The 20,171-nt window shown below is 41.1% G+C and overlaps 1 protein-coding gene across 11 annotated transcripts in view; it reads right to left on the minus strand.

Moving 5' to 3' along the window:
* Nucleotides 1–20,171, minus strand: part of LOC108888543 (neuronal cell adhesion molecule) — a 73,165-nt gene that overhangs the window by 36,349 nt on the left and 16,645 nt on the right. For all 11 annotated transcript variants that reach the window (XM_018684575.2, XM_051073233.1, XM_051073228.1 and 8 more), the window contains exon 2: nucleotides 3,920–3,998. The gene's annotated coding sequence lies outside the window, so the exon portion shown is untranslated. The remainder of the gene's footprint in view (nucleotides 1–3,919; nucleotides 3,999–20,171) is intronic.

The following is a 20,171-nucleotide window of genomic DNA, read 5'->3' on the forward strand; positions in this document are numbered from 1 at the left end:
AAGCAGCTAGCCTGCTAGCTTGACTTTGTCAAAAAAAAAAAAAAAAAAAAAACCCTCTGGCACATAACTCCCTGACAATCTACAACTAGACAATTACCTTGTTAATGAGTAAGCTTTAGAGGCATTAGATTAGATAGACTTTGATTCCTTTGGACAGCTATCAATACACAATTAAATATGCCAACTTAGACCTGCTGATTCCCCTGCTTTGCATCATTACGCTGTCTGAATCATATGCTTATTCAATCTGAACAAAAACCAAAAGGTAGCTTTGAGTTATGCACTGGAACTATGTCTAGCACAGAGCCAGGCTACCTGTTTCCCCCTTAGCCTCTGGTCTTTATGCTAAGCTAAGCTAAGCTAAACTAATCGTCTCCTGACTCAGCAAGAAAGCCAATAGTGTACTTTCCATTTGTTGATGTCTTTAATTATTTATTTATTTTTCAAATAATAACACATCTCTGTGGTATCTTTTATTATTTAAAACACTGGCTCAGTTTCAATCAAATACATAGTTACTGCACTTTGCTATTGTAGAGTTGTACAGCATACTGAAATAAGCTGACTGCACCACAAACTACTTGATGAATAATGGAATTATAAGATTGTTTTACTTCAATGGAAAACAGACAGATTGATGATAGAGTGATAAAAAAAAAAAACTCTAATCAGTAATGAAATTGAGTAAACTCTATAAGACTGGACCAGATAACTGCACAGACAGGATAAGCAGTGAAGGTAGAACGAAGCCTAGAGGAAGGTTGTCCAAGTGAGAGAAGGAGAAGGGAGTTGGAAAAAGATGGAGATGCAGCACCAGATATAGAAGTGTCTCCTCAGCCTCTCCAGGCTGGCTGCTAAGCAGTTAGTGAGTCAGATTTAGCATGAAGCCGACTTTCTCCACAACCCTGGAAGATGGAGAGGGAGAGCAGAAGCCCCTCTGGAGTGACCTCACAACCTCTTTCACATCACTCAGTCTCTTTCTCTCCTTCATTGTCTTTGTATCCACCTATTCATCTATTTGTTTATTCATGTCCTTCTTTCTGACACTTTAGCAGCGTCTCCCAGCACCTCTGCGTCTCTGCTTGCCATACAATCACAGAGACACTGAAAAACACACACACATCTACTCACTAACATCCACACATGGCTTCTTTCTCACATACAGCAACTCTTAAACATAAAGTGCACAGACAGGAGTGTTGACATAGAGAACCGATGGAGAATTGTCAGGCGCATATCAAAGAGAAACCTAACAAATATCTTGACGCGCACATCTAAAACAACCTGCGCTGGGAGCAGCCCAGGGGCCCTGTGTGCATATATGAATCCCTCTCCCCATCTGCAGCTCATCTGATCTCAGAACTGCTGCTGTGTAATATAACTACTTTCCAACTGCTTGCGATAAAGCTGCAGCTTCACGTAAAGTAGATTCTTGAGAGTCAGTGGCTCACAGTCAAATTTTTAGTGTCGGAATTATTACCATTTTTATATGTGTTTTTTATGCCTCCCGGTTTTGGAGGACAAAATATAATTAGACAAGTAAAAGAGAAATTCTGGTTTTAAACATTTCTACATTGCGCTCACAAACTGATGGAAAATGGTGACAATGCTATAGAGAGTTAAAGAAACCCTCAGGTTGGAAAAACATCTTTGGAGGATAACAAAGACTAAAACTAAAAACACCGATTTTCTCTGTAGAACTGTTGGCATGATCAGATTTATTAATATTGATACAAACAATGTCTGAGAATTATAGCAGTAATTAGCAGTTTTTAGCAGTTTTAAGTGTTAGGATATGAGAAAAGAGAGGTGAAAAATGACATCCACTAACAGCCAGAGTCTGGAGACATTCTAGGCCAGTGGGCTGTTCCATATACATTGTATTGTAGTGGGTTTTCTTTTCTTTAAAATACCTCAACATAGACATTGGTAGACAGTTGGCATCTTCCCTGGTGTTGTTCTGCCAGGCCTGTACTGCAGCCATCTGCACTTCCTGCATGTGTCAGGAGATTTCAGCCCTCAGGCTGGTTCTCAGTGAAACACACAAGCTGGCCTGAGGTCAGGTGGCTGAATTGGACAATTAAAAGTTTGGCCATAAAACACCTTGGTTGCCTTTTTTATGTGTTGAGGATTGTTGCCCTGCAGCACTGCTTAATTTAGGCCTCTAAAAAGGGCTAAACATCCTGTTGTTTATTCAGGATGGAATATGCACTTAATAGGTGTGTGGATGCCCTCAAAACTGGGAATCAGCACTTTAGCCTCATAGTTTTTATTTCAAATCCAAGATATTGCAGTAGAGTAAAATAAAAAAGGAAAATGCAGTAGTTTGCAAATACTTTCTGTTCACACTGTACAGGAAAAGATCAGATTATGTAATTCTGTCTCAAAGATTTACAGTTAAAAGCCATACTAATGTAGAGCTATTTCTGTAGAAGCAAAGCTCTGATTGGATGATCCTTGATATTTTTCCCATCCTCCCCCACTTGGCATCAAAACACACAAACAATGATACCACACTCTCTGACAGCCACGTGAGGGAAACCAGTGAAAGACCGCAGTATAGAGGTAAACAGAAACCTCTACAGCCTTCTATTGAAGGGCCTGGGACCTGAATGCTGCTGCTCACAATGGACGCTTCACGCCTCAGTGTGTTTCAAACCACAAATTCGGTCTGCAGCTCCTAAGTGTGGCCCTCTATGACTCGGCCATTGAAAACTGTGGACTCAGCCTCTCTGGCCTGCAGCACACATTCACAACAACAACCAGCTGTCCACAGAGCAATGACAAGAGAAAAACGGAAAGAATGAGAGAGTCAGAGACAAACGGAGTGACAGATAGGCAGAGGCGACGTGAAAGATTCAAACAGGGACATCAATGGATAAACTGAGAGAGAGAGAAAGCCCCCCTATCGCCAAAAGTAAAACAAGCGTGGCACCAACAGCAGAGGCAGATGAGCTCAGAGCCGTCAGAGTCCCTTAACTCTCCACTCAGCTGTGTGCGTGCAGCCTCCCCGCCCGGCTCGGCGTGCAGCAAGGCTGAGGTGGGATTCTTCGTTCACACTCCACTGGACGGTGGACACACATCACACCGTGTCACCTCCACTCACAGAGCATTAGATCAACTCCCTGCTGAATCACAGACACACTTTCAGCGCCGCGGAATGAGGGAATGAGCCAAAGGTTACAGAGGGTCATTTTCAAAAACACTGTGTGAGCTGAGAGTCAATTCTCTGGGCTCTAATGCACATCAAGACCTTTTGCTTAAGGGAGCTACTTTAGCTCTTAATTATGTGACTGCCATTAGGGGAACTTTTCTACCTCTGCGAACTCCATTACGACACATTATGTGTCAATAAGAGAGCGGCACTAGGCACAATTTAGGCTATAAGTGCTATTTTGTGATTTGTAAGTATTGACGCCCACTGTCACAGCAGTGGGCCAGGAGAGGGTGTGTTACCTTGACAACCATATGCATCAAACAGACAGTTGGACACTAGAAACGCCAGTGTTTTGTTTTTACTCCCTGCCAAAACCTTGCTGCCAAAATAGATGCCGACACAAAAACACACTTTGCCAGTGGACAAATGCCAGTCAAGCAAGTGGTGACCTTTGTCTTACAGATAGAACAAAAGTGCAGGCATCACAACAGAGACCGAAAGAGTGAGAGTCATAACAGTGGAAAGGTTGGGGAGTCGTTTAGGGACTTACGAGCTCTACAGACAGTGTTAATATTAATGCATTCGCACTCTGGCAGCATCATAGATGAAGATATTTGGACTGCAGACACTTGCCAGGCATGGCAAACAGACTGACATTTGTGTTCACTCACATCCTACGTGAGGGGAAATGCCTCTGAGAAGAACAGGAAAGTTTAATTCTGAATGGTTTCAGACTGTCTGACAGAAATGTTTCCAACTTACCAGAGAAACCCAAATCCCCTCTCTCCTCCTCCTCCCTGGTAAGTCGTCTTGTTCGTCTTCCTCTGTGGTTTTCTTCAATCTGGTTAAACAAAAATGGAAGAGAATAACAAATTTTAGTATTCATAATTTAGACTTCTCTCCTCTCCCTTTGTGGAAACAACCAGGACTTTAAACCAAGATAGGAAAATCCAATCTTTCTTAATAAGGTTTCTGGGGAGGACGTTTTGCACAGCTATGCATATTTTCTGACATCCAGTGCATCAATTTGACTTCACAATGGCTCCCCTACTCCATGTTTGGTTTTATCATAATCTGCTACAATCCTTTTCATGTTGGAAGTCTCCTGCTCTGTCACAGTCACACCACAGATTACACACCAGGATGCTCCAACATCAAATCTCTTCTTCTCATCAAACGCCTGGTCTTATGAAAGAGGAGGTTCTTTAATTTTTTTCTAGAGCATCTGCAAGTGTGTCGACTTGCTGGAAATGCACTTAAAACACTTCCAACTGTGACAAGTTTCAGTGGTGAAAAGAAAGCAAACACCCAAGCTGTGTAAACCAGAGTGTGAACAAGGATTTTCAGAGGCAGGAGTGTGTAATCCAAACTGATCGACACAAAAGCCTGTGGCTGAAAGCTTGGAGGAGAGACACATCTCCTCCCCTTGTCTCTCCTCGTCTTGTCTCGTCTCCTTCATTTCATCTTCTCTCCTCCTCTGTCCTTCTTTATACTCCCTATTCTCTGTCCTCTATTACCTACTGCCATCTCCTGTCCTCTGCTCTTGTCCTCCTCTCTCTCACCTTGTCTCCTCTTTTGTCTTTCTGTCTGTTGCCCTCCATCTCTTCTCACCCCTCCTGTTTTCTCTTCTGCTTTCTAAACCGGCCATGTCCAATCCTGTGTTCTCCTCTTTTCTCATTTCATCTTCTCCTTTTTCCTATCTCAGAATTTTTACAGCCGTAAGGTCAGGAGGTCACTTGGAGTCATAAAATATGCACAAAGTTATGGTGCATTCATGACTGATATGACAGATGTTTTCAGTACATTTGTTAAAGATAAACTGCAATTCTCTGTAACATATGTCATCTCTCACATGACAATTCTAAGTATGGCATCTAGGGAGATGGAAAAGCCTGGGATACCTTGTTCTGACCTCTCCTGCCCTTTTCTTTTATCTCGTCATCTCATATCATCTCACATTAGCTCTTCTCTTTACTGCACCTCTGTTCTGTCCTCTTCTTTTAGAGGACATTCCCCATTTTCAATCTCTGAACTTTAAGGTCAGGGCCCTCCATGAAGAGGATTTCTAATAGTGACAGATGTTTGTCTCAAAAATGTATGTTTAACACGACAATTTGACAAATCTTTACTCAGATCATGAGAATTTGGGACCTAAAGATGGCATTAAGAACCAGAAAGGCTGAGGCTGTCCTAACTACTCTGTCTTTGGCTTTTCTCTACCTCCTTTCTGATCACCTCCTCTCACTACTATTATTCTCTTTCCTACTCTCATATTCTGGCCTGTCTTTCTGCCAAAAAACACTCAGGCTCTTCATCCTTAAGATCAAAACCTCATGCAGGCGTGGGATGTGATATTAAACGGTGTCAGGTATGTAAAATTAAAGGCTTATGTACAATTCAGGTTTTTACCTTTTGTTTGCAGCTGTCATGGCCCTTTACTCCAAAGAGCACTTTCATTGAGCATGATTAAAAGAAAGAAAAAAAAACACTTTTGGAAATAAATTATAATTTCGCGTGACAACTCTTTGCTCTAATCATGAAAATTTGGGACCTAAACATTGGGTCACAGTCCAGAGAAGACTAACATGCCCTGTTCTGATCTACCCTGTCCTTTTTCTGCTCTCTAATCACATCCTCTCCTCACATCACCTTTCCTCCTCCTCCTCCTCCTCCTCCTCCGCTTCCTGCCTACTGCCTGATAATGTCTTTGTTTTCTTCATTTCTTTATACCTAATCCTCTCTTCTAATCTCCTCCCTTCTCCTTTTCTTTTTTTCAGCTTTAAGTTAGGGGGCCCCCATGCAGGAGACGATACTGTACAGACATATTTTCAAATAAATATATATATATTGAGATTAATCTCTCCGTAACTCACTCTCTCTTTAAAAACAGTGCTAAAATACATTCCACATGACTTGACAACTGCTTTTTCAGAAAAGGCGCAGATGTTCTGTCCTTTTCTCTTCTCCTTTGCATTTGTTCACTTTCCTACCCTCCTACTCTGTCCTGCTTTCCTTTGTTAAATGCCGAAACCTCTCCTCACTTCAACTCAAACACTGTCACAATGAACACAGACACACCTACCAGAATCGATGGGTGAAATGACCGAAGAAGCCAATCCAATTTACTTCTAGCAAAGGCTTATAGACTTCAGTCTACTTCTCTAAATAAGAGTGTGGAAACCCCATTGAGAGACACGGCTGCTTCTAGTCAGTTAAATATGAACACTCCTGTCACTACGCAGAATACTACAATTGAGAATTACATTAATTTTGTTTCACACCATCACAGCTGTTGTTTTTTCAGCTTTTTTCTCGTACAATCACCATTTTGTCCCACCACCTAAAATTCATTTCTGCAACATCTGCACACTCTGAGCTTGTCTAAAATCATCAGAGTTGTTTTTTTATACTATTCTTGCAAATCGATATTTTTTTATTCAAGCTTTAGTACAATTCACAGATTTTGAAAGCTTTGACACCTGTGTAGTCAATAGCATATTACTTCTTAGAGAATATTACACCAGAAAATCTGATATTCCCTCAGCTCTGAATTTAAAAAGGATCCTGACCCAGATTTTAAAAACCACTGACATTCAGCATCACGTTATATTATTGCTGACAGCATACCTGAGCACAGAACTATAGCACAGCTATCGCCTTGTTCAGCTCTTGCAGTTCAATCTTATAGGTCATAATTTCTGCCTCACTTTGCACTTACTAGATAGCTGCGAAACAGCTGATTACAGCTGAGATCTATGAATAAAACACAACAACAAAATGACCTTTCCACATCCTGTTTGAATGAGCTAAAGTCTGATCCCATCAAAAGCGGCCTCCCCCCATGACATCGAGCCAGTCATCCCACCGCCCCACCTCTGCCCTTAGACACCACAGAGTCGGGCTGAGCTCAGTCCAGCTCAGCTGCCATGGTGATAAGCAAACAGACGGAGGAGTGAGATTGAAAATAGCCAGAGATAGGATGTGGACAGTGGGTGGCAAGAGGCGTACGGTGCCCTTAATACCTCAGGGAGCACTCTCGTGCCATGAGTGCTGACAAACAAAAAATACAGCTGGATCCTTGATGGATGTAGACAGCACAACAACATTTTGCAGCAAACAAAAAAGTATTACAGTTAAGGGTGAACACTTACAGCAAATGTGTGTCACAATCATCCTGAAATTTATATCTGCTCTAATCAATATTTCTAGGTTCACATTCAATCAAATTACCATGTGTGATGTGAAAGGGATCACACCCTGTGATGAACGAACTCACAGATAATTATCACTTTACTTTGCAGTTCCCCAAATGACTTTACTTCTTTGGTTCACTCTCATTGTAAATCATTAGCAAACCTGTATACTACCTGCCAATTATGAAATGTGGCTAACAAGTTGCCATAATCAGCTTTATAGATACACAACATTACATTGTTTTTACAGCTTGCTGTGCGTGTGCCCCCAAGTGCCCAGAGAAGTAGGCCTACTGTTAAAAAAATAATATCATTGAATCAATAACAAGAAATCTTGGATGCATGAATTATTACATTTTTAACACATATGCTGAATATCAATAGAAATGATATATAAAATATTTAGTATTAATATGGATGTACTGACTAAATACACAAACATGAATTAATGTTCTGCCCATTTTGTCACTTAACTGTAATACAGCAGTGAAGACCAAGAAAATACTATACTAACAGACACCACAGCCACCAAAGCCCAGCTATAACTGAGTCTTTAAAATAAATACCCCTAAGGACCTAGTGTATGTTTTCATTTGTCACGTCATGCAAAATAGGCGCACAGGCACACGGACACAGGCGCGTGCATGTCAAGTAAAGTGAGATGTCCACAGGTTGAATAAACATTGCTCACTGCAGATAATGCCAGGCAGTGAGGTGTCACACATTTCTCTAATGAGAGTCTGTTGGTTTTCTCCTCTAGCCTGTGTTGTTTTGATGTGTGTGCTTACATGTGTGTGCGCATCCTCAGACAGGGGAAGGGGGCTCAGCACCGGCATAGCGGCCAGTGGGTTTAATTTTAGTCTCTTGGCTAATGAGAGGCAGAGTGTGGCAGTAGACGATACCGCTCTCCCGATGAAGCATCATTACCACCAAAGACTGGAGAAATAATTACACACTCTTTTTTCCCCTTCTGATGAATTTACATTAGGGGACACTGCTAGCAGAGACAGAGATGCTCTCTTATTGCCATTAAACTGAAGACAAGCTGAGATTCAGCAGAATAAACAGCAGAGTGAAGGATGTGTAGATATGCAAGTGCTGGAAAAGTGCAAACTATCCATGAAAATGTTAACAGCATAGCTGATTGTCAGAGGAAACAAGCTTTTATGGAGAGAGAAAAAGCCTGCTCAGGAAATTTTACTACATGGCAAAAAACATCCTCACCTGTCAAGGCTTCACAGGCCTAAACCTTGAAACTCTGAGAGCCAAATGATGATTATATTCTTTAATCTGCAGATTAATTGAATAGATTTTCTAAAACTAGTCATTGTTTTGTGTATAAAATATCAGAAAATAGTGATTAATCATTATTTTAGGTAGCCAACCAACAGTCTATAACCAAAAGATATTCAAAATATTATCACATATGACAAAGAACTGGGGAAAGTTTAACACTTGTCCTTGAAAAATGACTGAAACAATTCATTAGCAAAATAACTGCTAAATCAGATTTCTGCTGATCAACCAATCGACTACTATTTCAGCTCTGATTGATTAATCATTTAGTCTATAATCAACAGTGAAAAATAGTGAAGATAGTGAAAAATGCCCATGGTAAGTTCCAAAAGCTCTTACAATGAGAATAACAGCAAATCCTCTCACACAAGAGGCTTTCAGCATCAAATATTTTGTATTTTTCCTTGATAAATAGCTTTAAAAAAAAAAAGTCAAAATTGTTGATGTTCAATATCTTGTACACTGACAAATCAATTAAGTGTCTCAGCAGTAGAATCTTCCAGGAGGTTTCACTAGTTCAGGAGTGATGAAACATGTTGAAAGAAATCCAGTGGACTTGGATCATCACCTGCAGATCTTCAAACGCACCGCAAGCTTTACTTTCTACACAACAGGTGATTATATGGTCTGATATCCCCGTGAACAAAATCGAATATACATCACCTTTATCTCTGAACATGTCAATCAGAATAAATCCCCTCAGTGTGTGCATCCGTTGCTTCAGCGTATAGTTCAATTGTTTTAATCCCAGTGGCTGTGTATTCCTCGATGTGTCTGCTGTGACTGAGTGACAGTAAAGAGAGAGGAGCTGATTCCCTCACAAAATCACCCCCACCACCCCCTCCAACACACCCACAACAACTCCTCCCCTCCTCCCACGTCCCTCCCCTGACCCTCCCTCCCCTCTCCCTCCCCTCTCCCTCCCCTCTCACAGTAGGATTAAAACAACCTTTTGTCTCTCTACAATAGGGGTTAAACATTTCCTGGTATCACATGAAACAGCTACTAGAATCCACAAAGTTACCGGGTGGGTTTTTTAAGACACGTTTGTACAAGCGCATTAAATATTCAAAAAGTTATTTGTTTTATATCAGATGCATCTGTCAGCAGGATATGGAGATGACAGAGCATAACATCCGGCAATATGAATTTGGCAGAGCATAAAAGCAAAATTGACACTATAATTGCATGTTAAATCAAACGGCACCCTGCATACACTAAAATAACTGTCAGCTGCGTTGACTGTGCTCGAGTCAATGCAGCTTTCTGGATGTTCAATAGAGGGTGGAGATGGAGTAGAAGCAGCACAGCAACGCTAATAAAAGGAAAAAGCCTCAAGGCACATCCGAAGGACTTCCTTTCCCATACAGTGAGAAGCCAGAGAAAGTGTTCACCTACACTCAACAGATGTCCCCATGCAATCTAATCTGGTTGACTCAGTGAGGGGAAGCTTATTTATTGCCGACTCCTCACTGGTATTATTGCAACCCGTTTTAAAAGAATAGATGTGAAAAAGGTCTTTTGGTGTCTGTTAGCTATGGTTGCAGAGGGCAACAATGGTTTGAAAGAGTCACTATTCTCTGGGCTCGGCCCTAAATAATGCCCCTCTCACCACAAAAGCACAGAAAATGTAACATAATCTGTCTCAAAGAACATTGTCTATCAAAGTGAACAATGATCTAGACTCCAGTATCCAAGAAACAAAGAAAACCCTAAAATGTTATTTCACACTTTTTCATTCCTCTCAGTTGCAGTGGTGGTATGTAACTAAGTACATTAACTTATGTACTGTGCAAGTACAATTTTGAGTTGCTTTACTTGGGTATTTCTATTTCTTGTTACTTTATAACTGTACTCTATATTTATTCAGGATTACAAAAGCATATGATGAGTTTATAAAATACAATACTAATGATTTATCTAGTTCAAATGTCTAGGAGATGTCAGTAGTTACACCACATAGACATTTCCCCCCTAAATTACTTACATGGAGTCAGTTAAGTGACTAATTAAAATTTTCAATGTGTCACAAATAAAGCAAAGATTAGAAAAAAGTCAAAAAATGAAAATGGATTTGTGTTGCAAAACTTTTTTCTTCTTTCCTCCCTCATTAATCATTTATCATTACCCCTCATATTTATCTAGTTACCCTTCAGAGGGGCCACTGGATTAGACTATCAAACAGTATATGTACTGCAGTGGTTAACACTAGCTCCACCTTGACCAGCTACAACAGTAAAATGCTGCTGGCACACTGATGCATCAGTATTAACATGTCATATCTCACAATGAATCAGTCACAGGAAACACTTGGTGGTTGAACCACTACTTTTACTTTTGATAGAAGTAAACTTTGCTGATAATACTGCTGGCCTCTTTGCTTAAGTTAGATTATGAACACTGGGCTTTTACATGGAGTATTGTTGCATTGTTGTTTTGGCACTTTTACTTGTTTTGTTTCCACTGGAGTAGTGTTCCTTGTAGTTTTGGGAATAACCACTTAATAACCCTACAAAGGCATATGCCTTCTGTCTGCACTAGTGGGACTTGCTCAATGGCTGCACAACATGGGTATTGTTGCGCAAACTGTGAGTATATAATTTCCACCCACGTACGAAACCATCAGCCTGAAGACCGTCAGAGCTGCACTGGTGGTCAAGAGACCTGAAACCTCTGTGCTGGAATTCCACCTTAATTAACTAATGAACAGCTTCAGTGGTTTTCTATGTAAACATAACTCAGCACGTTGAGCTTTCTCAGCATCTAGCGTCACCATGTGAGAGGCCGTTAATTTAAAAAATGTATCATAAATAAAGGCATTCATAGTGGCAGACATCTTTCAGAGATGATGGATAGCGTTGAGGTGTATGGATTATGGTATGAAATGAGTGAAAGGAACATATTTCATTGAGCGAGGGGCGTGATTGACCAAGTCTAATGGGCATTATTTCTGCATACTGACTCTGTTGAGCAGAGACACTGGGCGATCCCAGTCGGCCCATTGCTCCTTCAGACTCACACTGAGATAGGACCGGCGCCCTCCCTGCTCTTTGTCACGACACCAATAGAAGGACAATATTTCAATGGCAACTGCATATTTCAATGGCAACTTTTAACAGAACAAAGTTCACGCTGTGGTCTAGACCAAGCCCTCCTAACTAGAGCTGCACGCCGTCTGCATGTGTGTGTGTGTGTGTTTGTGTGCGCGTGTGTGCATGCATTCGCCTATCAGTGGGTGTTCATGGCGAGGACTCCTTTGAGAGCAAGTTTCCTATTCAGAAATGTGAATGGGAGTGAAATATGATTGGCTTGGGAGGAGAATAAGGGGCTGGGTTCACAAGGCTATCGAGGCTGGGTGAGGTGGGGGGGCACTCGTGAAATACTTCACTGCTGTCAGAGCAAGAATGAAAGGACAAGTATGGATGATTTAGTCCTCTTAAGCTTCCCACTAACACATTCCTACAAGTAATTTTCAACGCTTGTTTGTTTGAATTCTCTTAACAATATTGCTTCGGAGGTCACATCACATCAGTAATTGTTTAAATTAGATTCTCTATCAAGTAATAAACCATGACAGTGCCTTGATAAGACAGAAGAGCGCTGTCCTCTGGCAGTCACTTCGCTTTGTCCTCATCCATGTTTGTGGCAATTTTAGCCTTGTTAACTCTGACTGAACTCATCACAACACAATAACAGAAGTGAGTCTGGTGTCAGAGGTATCACATAGCAACACTATCACTGTAACTCGAGGTATCTGGTTGACCATAAAAGGAGGAAGGAGAAGGAATTTCCCATAAATGTTAATTTTGCATCAAGCTGCATCGATTACACAGGCATCGATGCAACGTGGGGGACAATGAGAAAAACAAAGCAGCTGGGGTCTTAAGGGAATTTACATGAATTACAGCAAGAGGCCCATAGGGATGGCTACGACCTCTCCTCAGCTTTTTGAAACTAAACAAGACCTTGATCCCGCCCATCAACACACAAACACACACACACACACACACAAAGACAAACCGATGGAGAATGGTGTGACTGGTTTCCATGGTGCCGTGAGGCTCACTGACAGGGCTGGAGTGTTAACATGCTCACGGACAACAGAGAGGATGATGGAGAGAAAAAGAAAAGGACAGAGGGAGAGAGAGAGGCACAGAGAGCGCAGTAAAAAAAACAAAGAAAGTGTAAGAATAGGAGAGATTTACCACACACAGGCAGCAGACCATCCCTGAGGTTAAGGACCTGTAGCGTTGTGTATCGTATTTCTTTTTAACTCAAGGACCCTCACTGACACATTTCGAAACACAGGATAGTTCCATTTAACAGAAGCCAGAGCAGCAGCAGCCCTAACTTTTCACAGCCTTAATTCTGTTTCTGTGATGTAAATTATTAAGAGATAATTTTGTTTTAATTCAATTTGGGTGCTATTTTTGTAGTTTTGGCCATCTTTCTTATCATTAATCGTAACACTGCACTCACCAAGGTAACTGCTTAGATGTGGGAATGCAGCAACACCATAAAAAAGACGACCGATGAGGCACAAAAAAAAGTTATACAAGTTTTAAACAAACCCTTGGGTTAGACAAACAGTATTATCTGAAAATCCTAGATCACTCTATATATGTGTGCAGTCACTTAAAATATGGTAACCTTAATTACCTCATGGTTTATTTGTTCAGTGTCTTGTAAGTCCATATGGGCTGGGCACCAGAAAGGTGCAATAATAAAATAATCAATCAATTAAATAAAGAAATTCTCCTTAATGTAATGATTCTGGAAGGCATGACAGCAGGACTGAATAATGCTCAGTCATCTACAGTTGAAGGAAAATTACAGTTCAATGAAAATTTGGTTTTATTTTTATACCCCAGGCCACTGGTTCCTAACCTGATAATCAGACTAAATTGCCATTTTGTTTCACTATATTCAGTTAGTGTGACTTTGTGTTCATGTTAGCCAATTTCCTCTGTCCTAACCAATCAAGGAAGGGCAAAGAAGCTGCAGTAGAAGTTGCTAGGAGCAGGTTACTTATAATTTACATTGCTCAAATAAACATGCTATTTCATGGTCTTACAACAACTGGTACAGCTGCATCAATATCATCCACACTTGTTGCAATTCTTCTGTTGCCATTTTTCATGACTGTCGTCAGGTAGCTGGTGTCCCCGATCTTAACCCCATCCATTAAAGTCTGATTGGCTGGACCAGATCTAATTTAATCATTCAATCAATCTGAAATGTCAGAGGGGATTCAGACGTCTGGAACCAGGCTAATCTTCTATCAGTCATCATCTATCAGTTCTATCACTGCACTAACAAAATTTATTGCTGAAATCTTGGAATATGGCAAAATAACTAAAGAAAAGGGTCCAACATGACAAACAGTAGATGATCAGACTGGTATGGAAAACAAGCCAAGAGTTTTGCCAGGTTATTTAAAAACTTTATTTGAGGATAAAACCTAAAGGCAGTGCAGCCACAATGCTGCTAATAATCCATCTCTGCACAGGCAAACTGTGAGTGCACAACACTACAGCAAGTGCAGCAGGTCAAAGCTAAACCAGGAAGGCCATCTGTCAGTGATGGATGTTCATATCTGACAGTTTGAGTATTAATTTTACTGTTTCCTCTGTTTCCAAATAAGCCTGGTTGACCTGGGTTCTGTTTGCCACAGGTATGATTGTCTGAATGCTCGTGTTTGTTGCCCACTTGTACCAATATTTAGAAATGTTTGTAGCCGTGCTACAGTGTTATCATAGATGGTGGAAACTCAAAGGCCAGAGCTTAAAAAATAAAACCCAAGTAATAAACCATAGTTTTTCTTTATGGCTTGGCAATCTCACTCGATGGACATCACACACTTTATATCTCGGAAGAACTAAAAAACAAACACACCTGTCAAGAGGAATAATGTACTTGTTATCCACATTATTTTTGTTCAACTGTGCTGTTCCCGGAGGTTTCTTTAGGTTTATTTGGATTGTCTGTCTGCCCTCTTGTTTGTTCTGCTGCACAGCTTCCCTGTGCAATATGGAATTATTAATGATATTTCCGCTGTGGTTAAAACTATTGGCTTATTTACAGCATGTTTGATCATCTGACAGCAGCAATGTTGTTGTGTTTCCAGATTTCAGGACTTAACCTGGCGAGTACAATATAATCACAAAAGCTACAAAAATACAGCTGAATATTAAATATTAAATATGAAAAATATTATGTAAATTTCCCTATTGTGGGACTAATAAAGGATTGTCTTATTTTATTATAATAAACAAGAATTTCACCTTAAGGATATACACCATCCAAAACAGGAATCCCTCCTCCTTTGGCTATTGTTAGCTCACCATGTTTCTAGCCAGTGACTTTGAGTGACTTGCCAACAAAAGTCTTACAGTATATGGCAACATGGCAACCATTCATGTGGTAATGAAGCAGGAGAGGAAACTCTACAGCCAGATTTGATACAGTCAATGTATGGGGCTTGCCTCCAACTGCAGAGAGCACCAGCTGAGGACATGACGGGAGGTGGAAGAGATCCAAGTGTTTTCTGCAGCACAGAGAGAGAGAGACCCACTGAGCAGATCTTCTTCTCTATATGCTCCATACTGCCACCAATAAGAAGATCATCCTCGGTCCAGTGAGCATCCGCAGACGTCAATAAACTCACACTGCCACACACACACACACACACACACACACACACACACACACATGGACAGACACTCTCGTGCTCTCCCAGTATGTACATGTGTGCAGATCCTCACTCCCATATGTGTCCACAGAAGGTGTAGGCATGTGTGCACCTCCTTTGCCTCCCCACCAGGACCAATTTCCATCCACCGTCTGTGAGAGAGCGGGATCGATGCTGCGCGAGGCGCGTCATCCAGGCTGTTCATTACTGTTGGCAACACTGCGGCCATAAGCACAAACAACCTGCCCTACTGACGCATTACACACCATCCACGGCCAGATCGCTGGACGGCAGTTTTATTGTGCAAAAGCATTAACCCATTACTTTACCAGCTACTAGCTACAGAAGCCGAGAAGCAGAAGCAGAGCCTTAGTTTGCTGTTCAACTGTCATTCCTGATTTACATTTCATTAGTTTCCATTAGTTTCATTAGTCAAGCACAACAACAGCTGAGGGAGCCTGGTGTCTTCAGAAGCCATCTTTGAAGTGCATGTTTGTGGCAGCAGGAGGGGAATGAGATTTCTCTTCTTCTCCTTTTCTTCATCCTCACCCATGCTGTGTCCAGCTCTCACACCACCTGTCTCCTTAACTCAACCTAAACCTCGTGAGAGCATATAGTATCTGCACTTACACAAACACAGGATAACAGAGGTAACACAGTACTGCTGTCAAGTCAAGAGTGTCAAGATGCCTGACTTCTGTACTAGTGGCTCTGTGAAGCTATTCTCAGACACAGTTGTGTTTTGAGCTATAATACTAGTACATTGATGTTTATCAGGTACGATGCTCACCAGCTTAGTAAACACTTCGGCAGTGTTTACTAATCTGCACTAAACACAAATCACAGCTGGGGCTCATGAATTTTATCCAACATGTATGTGTGTTCCAAATTTTATGCCAATAGTTGTCAAAATGGTGGCGCTAGAATTCAAGTCAGAGAATAATCAAAGTCAGCAGGATTCATCCTCTGGAGACCATGAATGTCTGCAGAAGATTTCATGACAATCCATCGAATAGCTGCTGAGATATTTCAGTCTGGACCAAAGCAGTGACTGACCTGACATTATTATGGAAAACAAGCATCAAAGCAAGACTATCAACATGTAAAGAATAAAAACAAAGAAGAAGAAAAAAGGCTCATATATATCATCATATATAATGTTTTTGAACACACTGCCTTTCTGGCTGTGTGTTGCATCCGTACACCAAACTGCAGTGTAGTGGATGAGCAGAGAGAGATAATAAAGGCAATGCATTCCATGGGTTAAATAAAAGCTTCACCTTAAATACACAACTACATACCTCTACAAAGATAAAACAGATGGCAAAGCAAAAGCCAGGAGAAACACCTTGAAACGCCTGCATCACAGCAAATAAATCACATGTTGTGCCTCTCTTTTTTCATACGCACACAACAACAAACACAAAACACAAAATTATGGGCTTTCTAGTGAGTCCAAAAACAGACAATCTGATCTTTTGCCTCCTACTCCTCCTCTGATGTAAAATCCATATTGCACTCAATGAGTCAACCACAAAAAAACAAAGGCTGAGTAAAAAGAGCAACTTCTGTTTAGTCCTTCAATACACATACTGCTCACAGGTATTCTTATAAAAATAAATAACTTTGATACTAGTGAAACCAACCAGACAGCTGGCAGGGTGGCAGTGTCAGTGATGTGGCGTTATGTTGAGGTGTGCTGAGGCAGTGGTGAAGGAGACAGTGCCGAAGGGTTTAATCAGCCTGTCTACAGCAGACTGATGCATACATGCGCGCACACACACACACACACACACACACACACACACACACATCAGGTTGCTGCAGGTGCTGAGATAAAAATGCAGAGGGAGGGAGACAGTGAGATGTGAAATATAGGAGAGGAAGAAGGTATGCCAAAGGCAGGAGCAAATGAGACGACTAGCAGTGAAAAAGACAGTAAAGGTGTGGAGGTGTTGGCTAGTTATCTGCTGTGTGTTTGCAGTGGACACTATACTGTATATATTTGTGTGTGTGTGTGTGTGTGTATGTGTTTGTGTCTGTGGTAAGGGAGAAGTGTGTGTACACTCTTGCAACATGAATCTGCAAATGTTTGTGCTTGTATGTGTGCAAGTGTGAGGTTGTGTGTCTGTTTGACATAAGACTACATCACTAAAAACATGAATCCTCTGTGAGTGTGTGTCTTGGTGTGTGTGTGTGCGTGCACTGTAAATTCTCAAATAACAGCCGTGTGAATGGCCAGCACAAATAAAGAAAGACTTGGTTAGAAACACTGGGGAGATGGGAATTCTTGTAAAATAGCTAATACGGTGAATTTAGAATAATGTACTTTTCCACAGCACTAATTCCATAGTCATGCTATCAGCACTCACCACTCCTCTAGTCTGAGTCTCTCTTTCTTTTTCAGAGATAGGGTCTACTGATTCCACTTGCAAATTCATGCTGCTCATTCATTTTTTGCTCACTGTTAAATAAAGTGTTCAACACTTTGAGACATAAAAGTTTACTTCTGTATATGCAGATAAGAAGACCGATAACTCTCATGTTAGTGCGGTGCTAGACTGAGGAGGTGATTAGTCTAGTTGGTCATAAAGAGTGGAAGCAGTGTGCTCTCTCCAAAGTTTCTCTAAAACTCCCTAATTAGCACACTGTATGTTACAATTTTTGAGATGAGAACATCAACACTGCTTTTTAAAGCTACAGCTACTGGCTAGCACATAGAGTGGAAACAAAGTGAAACATCAAGCCCAAAATTTGCCTAACCTCTATCTCTAAAGCTCACTTATTAACACATTGTACCTCATTTTGTTGAATTCATATAAAAACTTAAGCGTAAAACAGAAGTGACAATTTGCCAGGGTTTTATTTGGAGTTACGTCCTGGACTATTTCTTGGCCAGGACCAAAAACATGTTTATAAGTGAGCTTTAGAGGTGCTGCCTTGCCAATTTTGTTACTATCATGCTCAAAACGAAATGCCTAGCAAGAAAGGAAACGATTATATTGTCTGAAACACTATAGGGCTTTGAATGTTAAACATGTAGAGGAGCTGTTGCTTCATTGACTGCAGTCTAATAATACAGCAATATACAATACAGAAAAGCAGAAATGATTAGAATTAATAAGAGCAAAAAATAGTCAAATAATAGTCAAAACAGTAGACACTAAATTATCTGTTGTATAATAGTGCTGTGGATCAGATCAGAATACAAGGATGGTTCTGAAAAATAATCAAATATACTAAAATGAGAGGGGATATGTCTCTGACATAAGCCTGTTTCATGCAAAGGCACATTGTGAGGTTAATACAGGCCCAAACCAATATTTGAGAATTTGAAACATGAGCATGTGTAATTCACTAAATAATCAGAGCCTGGCCTTCTCTGATGTTTGCCCCAAAAGACGATGCATTTGCAGAGGTTGGTGTTTCTAACTGGCCCAGTGGAGGGAGACCACACTGTCCTCCATCCCTCTCAAGACTCCTCTATCCACCCTCTGCCTCTTTCCTCCACCTCCTCCTTTCTCCTTCCACCTCTCTTTTCCTTCCCCTCTTTTCCCAGACTCCATGCCCCTTGGTGCAGGTGACAGCACAGGGACAATGGGATGATATCACTGGTCCGGCTCCTAGCAGCTTGTCTGCATGCTGCACAATAACAGACTGCTGCAGCTCAAGTGTGGTACATTGTGAAGTTTGTGAGAGAGCGAGAGAAAAGATTACAAAGAGGAGGAGAGACAGAGGGGGAGAGGAGGGAGACAGAGGGAGAGAGAAAGAAAAACAAACTGTACTGCTCAACTGAGACTGAAGGAAGAAGAAGGGTGGGGAGAGTGTGGAAGAGAGATACTCAGTTCTCTGTGTAGCATCCATAAATGTGAACACTGTGGTGGTCATGTGTGTAGGCAAAGTGCACTACAGCCTATAGCCTGTATGCCTACAGCTGAATCTGTGTGGGCAGGACTGCAGACTGTGCTGCCTTTTAATTACAGCACAGCTCCTTCCTCCTCTCTTGACAATGTCTCACACACGTACAAAAACACGCGCAAACACACACAGAGCAAACAGCACACGGCGCACCTGTCATGAGCCAGATTGGATTTACAAGGCATCAATAATTCACCCTCACATATATCCCCGAACACACACAAAAACACACAAGCGCACACACTTGACACAGGTTGTCTTTGGGTAACTGATAGCATTTGGAGGCGGCAGTGGTTACAAACAGGCAGGAACACACAGTAATACTGAGAGAAACATGGGATAACTGTGGTTAGGGGCTAACACACGTCCCACAGACTGATTGTGCAACATTACAGCTCACATTACTGTAATTATTATAGTTATTAAACCAATTAAGAGCTCTGTAAACATAGACAATGAGGAGACTTTCTCTGGAACCGAGCTGTCCTATTCTTAGAAAACACCTGAATAAAAACAACAACTCTGGGCTTCCTATTCTCGAGATCCATCATTAGACTTCATCTGAGACAGGCTGAGTACCAGCCACTCTGTTGGAGGTAGGCTTTCATCTCCTCCACTGTGTCGTGCATTAGGCAGAATTTCAGCTGCCCTTGTTTTTAGCAGTTAAGTACAAGATGCAAATGGGCCTCTGTTATTGTTGTTTTTTTCAGTCAGACCAGAATCAGAATACCTTATTATATCTCAACGGTGTCATTAGATGTGATTAGTCAATACTGAAGATCTGTCCTGCATTTAGAGTCAGTTTCTGATATGTTTTCTTTGAATGTTAGGGATACTACTAACAATTATTCTAATTATCAATTACTCTTCCTTGTTTCTTCTAATGCCATCACTTTTCATTCAATGTCTTGTTTTG

The sequence above is a fragment of the Lates calcarifer genome, linkage group LG10 (assembly GCF_001640805.2).
Source record: "Lates calcarifer isolate ASB-BC8 linkage group LG10, TLL_Latcal_v3, whole genome shotgun sequence".
NCBI lineage: Eukaryota > Metazoa > Chordata > Actinopteri > Centropomidae > Lates > Lates calcarifer.